Below are 4,531 nucleotides of genomic sequence, written 5' to 3' on the forward strand. Positions count from 1 at the left end.
GTTGTAGCTGAGCGTAATCTCTGTCACATGCTGAGAACTAACCAATTATGTAAGATCTTTATTAAAACTTTGGCATGAACTATTACAGGACACCATGTCTGTCTGTTAGCAAAGTATCTCTTGAGTTTCTGGATGGATTACATTTTCAGATAAATCCTTTTCTCAACAAACGGGCCAAAAGCTGCACAAAAGTCCGAGCTGCTACCTCGGCTTGGGGCGATAGACCTTGTCAAAACTTTATTCACAAGAAATTCAACTTCTGTTGCCTTTCATTTTATTTGATTTTATTTTGATTGTACATTTTGTTTTTCAGTTGTGTACATAATTGTTTTAAATGAAATGAAAAAAATTCTAAAAAAAACGATGGAAAAGTACTGGCCACAGGTGCTACGTAGCACCTCTGCTGGTATGCAAAGTCAGACGACGTGCTAATGTAGCTTGCTAGCGTAGGGTGTGTTGATCGTTGCACTAATTAAGTGATTAACATATTAACTAAACACTTCTCATAACAAAGAGATAAGCAGCTAAACAAATTAAAGAGGTAATATTATGTGTTTCTCAGGCATATATTTAAATTCTATACCATAGCATCTATGTCACCTTAAATTGTTATTAAAATGTTGTTTATATGTTTAGATAAAAAATAAATTTGACTTCTCATTCATTTCCATTTCTAAACACCTTAAAACCAGCCTCTTCTGCTTCTGTCCCACCCATTTCAGCACATCATCACAACAGTTTCTCTCTACAGGACTCTGCTGGCTGTCGTAGCAGACTTTGTTGTAATGATAATAAAAAAGAGGCAACATTATACAATATCTGTTTTGGAAAATTGCATCTCAAGATACATATGAACCTTATTGTCGGACCAGAAAGTACAGTATGTTTTCCAAAGAACCAGAGCAAAAACAGAAACAATGTCTCAGCTGGTAAGATTATTTCAGTTATCCTCACAGACACACCCATACTAATCATAGTATAAGTTACAAATCTTAATACATAGAACAAACAAGGATGTGAACAAAACAACATGAGTTGCTTTTCAGCTTACCTGCAGACGACAAGAGTGTTGGTTTACTTCATTGCTGTTGATAAACTACAGGAGTCATTGGCGGGGTGCCCAGGTGGGTGCACTTTAATGGTTAAGCTCGGCGTAGTTTACTTGGCATCTGAAAATACATTTCCTCAAATGTATTTTGAATCTGAAAAGGGCTGTGCTGAGAAGTAGTATTTGATGGAGTTCAGCAGACAGTTTCAGTTTCACCAATTGTTTGTTTTGTTGCTGCTGAGAGCTTGCAGGGGTCATGGGCAGGTGGGGGGATTGGGTGGCTCTGTGATGAGGAAGCTAGTAGGAGCTATTCCCTAAAGGCGTTTCTAGTCCCAACCTGTCATTTTTGCTCCCCTGCCTGGCTGCCTCAGGACACAGAATTTCTCAGATATGAATCACTAATCGTGTTTCCATCCAGTTGTAGAGTGAATTTTTATCGAACTTTTCAAAATTCGCAAAAAAATTCATAAATAAAAATTTGAATCTAGACTGTTTCCATCTAGTTTCCCTCTCGACTGTTTGATGCGAATAAACAAGGCTACGCAAAGCGTGATTACGTCAGACGTCGGCGACAAGCTTTGCGGTAGTAAACAGGAAGTGAAACTTGCTAACTAGCAGAGGCTATTCATCTCAGGACAATGGAGGAATTTTTTCATGAATGCCTTGCTATTGGGCAAGTTGTAATTATTCTATCTATTCAGCTAGTACAGGCTATGTTTAACGCTGCCAGGAGACGTATAGGGAAATAAACGCAATGTTAAACTACGCAGCAGAAAGGCACGTGCAAGTACGCAGGGCTAACATCCGGGACGAGGCAGGAAAGCAGAAACAGCTGAACGTCACGTGAGGTAAATATGCGCTACGTCAGATATTAATCGGTAAAAGTGTTTCCGTCTCCCGTTTTGCACATTAACTACTTTGCAAATCATCCAAAAACCACCTCAAGCGAGCGTAAAAACTTTTTAGCGAATTGAGAATGTTTTTTTCGAATTTTGCTGTTTCCATCTGAATTTTTTTCGCATTTTTAATGCGACACTTCTAAATGTGCATCAAAAAGCCTTGATGGAAACACGGCTACCGAGTCAAAGTAAGACTGGGCATGTTTTTAATGAGAGTATAACATTATAACATGATATAAAACTAAAACAGTTGATTTTACATCAGTTTGCCCCTTTAAGATAGACGCTTCACTTATCGCTCCACTGTTGTTGCCAGAAGCCATGATGAATTTATCAACTGTTTACTGCTTCAAATTCACATGGATATTGCAGTGTTTGCATAATTATTGTGATTGGCTTTTAAGTAAATCCTCCCTCCATGTAGGGAAAGTTCTTATGATTGGCTGAATACAAGGAAGCTTTGTGATTGGTCTAGATCATTTCCTGTTTAAAAAAAGGCACGTGTGGGTTGAGCCACATCAGGGGAGTTTCAAAATTCATACACAAGTGCAGTGAAGGTCGCAGAGCACCAGCACTTTGTTAATAAAGATATATCTGAGTGTACATTAGAAATACATGTTTGAATCTTTTCGTGTGCACGTATGAACTGTTCTATGCATGCATGAGTCTGGTCCTGTGCATGTATAAACTCTTTGGTGCACATGTGAACCATTCTGTGCACGCATGAATTGTTTTGTGCACCTGTGAACATTTTGAGACCCCTCTGGCTCCATAGTCCTGTGTCTGATTTTCATTTTCTAATCTACACGACACCACCTGATTGTTTTTTTGCACTTAAGTATTTGACATTCTAACATTCACTTATAAAAAACACACAGGAAAACTATTGTTGGCCTCAAGAATCCAGTTCTGCCAACTAATTCCCACACTTCAAAAGAATTTGGGGATTAAAAAATACTAAAGCTTTCCTGCTTTGTTCTCTAAACATAGAGGAGTTAAAAAAAACAAATTAATCTCATCAGTGTGAGAGTTGGAACTTCTCATTAAACACCTGTTCAAACTATATGAGATGCATTTGGTATCAAACTGGTAGGAGCTCATGCAAAGCACAATGAATTACCCTATCATGAATGCATTATAAAAAACTGAGAGGGCTTGATGGGGGTTTTAGAAAAGCTGTCTTTGTAATTAGGCTGACTCCAAGCTTAGTTAGGATACACAGCAGGGTGCATATTCCTTCATAATAATAATCTTTAGTCTAATTTTATTCACTCCTTGATAACAAATATGATATGACGTCACAGCTTTCATGACATAAATAGACTATGTGAACAACAGACAAATATATATTGCTTTTATTGTGTTCATTCTTAGCTTGAAACAAAATAAAACATTCTTGAGGAATTAAATGACTGCAATGAGAACAGCAGGATCATTTTAATGAGCTTTATGTTTAAATATATGCACAATTGCACATGTGTGTTTCAATAGCCAAAATAAATGTAATTATCAGGTAAACAATTTTAAAAAAGTATCAAAAATTGTGAAAAAAAAACACTGATAAAATTTTGTTGCACCTTAATAAAACATTTAGTATTCAGTACAGCGAGAAGCAGCAGTCTTCCTGTGAAAGATTACAAAACACTCAACAATAAATGCAAATTTTAATATTGTGATGATTGTTTTGTGGTACACATTTAATATTTAAGTAATACATATACTAAATGACTGATTAACATAACTGTACTGATTCTCATTTTACTCCCCGACCCTTCTGGATCTGGTTTTGGCTGTATTGTGTACAGTACAGAGTCATTACAAAGCAATGAATATGTCGTGTAAACAGATGAGAGCTGGTAATTGCATGCGATTCCCAAAAGTTTTGCCGTCTTTATTTTCAGCATCGGTACATTATTTCCTAATTATCTTAGCTGTGCACTTATTGGAGTGTTTGGACAGGCATTAGTCTCCAGACAGTGGCACGGCAGTGTGTCCTTTTACTTTTTGTGTGCATGCCTGCAGTTGTAGCCCCACTGGAGATCTGGCAATGTGCAAGTACCAGATGTGATGAGTCATCAACTTCTGTTGGCTCTGAAGACATACTGCTGGTGAGTTACAACTAAAACACAGAAAAGTAAGGGACTTGGTGATCTTTAAACATGCAGTCTCTGCCTTACATACCCCCAAATCTTTACAGTTAGGTTTGAAGTAATTTAAAGTTAAACGCTTTCAATTAATTTGTAACATTTCTATTTGCCATAACCACCTGGGCCCCAAATTTTAATATACATCTTAGACATTCACTCATTACATTTTCATGAAATTCACATATAGGAACTTAAGGTGGGCACCCATGGCTATAGGTGGCCGGATGGCACCACTCTCGCCTCCTGTGCCTGTGCCCACCCCCCAAGGTTTGCATATAGACACTTAGGGTTTTGGGTTAGAGTAGTGGTGGAGGGGAAATTGGCACCACGCCGGCCTCTGCCTCTTCTTCTTTCCCTTTTTAATTACTCTATAGAACAACATGCACCAACAGTACATCTGAGGGTGGGGGTGTGGGTGTCAGGGTCTTTAYTCCCAT

The sequence above is a fragment of the Austrofundulus limnaeus genome, unplaced genomic scaffold (assembly GCF_001266775.1).
Source record: "Austrofundulus limnaeus strain Quisiro unplaced genomic scaffold, Austrofundulus_limnaeus-1.0 Scaffold739, whole genome shotgun sequence".
NCBI classification, from domain to species: Eukaryota; Metazoa; Chordata; class Actinopteri; order Cyprinodontiformes; family Rivulidae; genus Austrofundulus; species Austrofundulus limnaeus.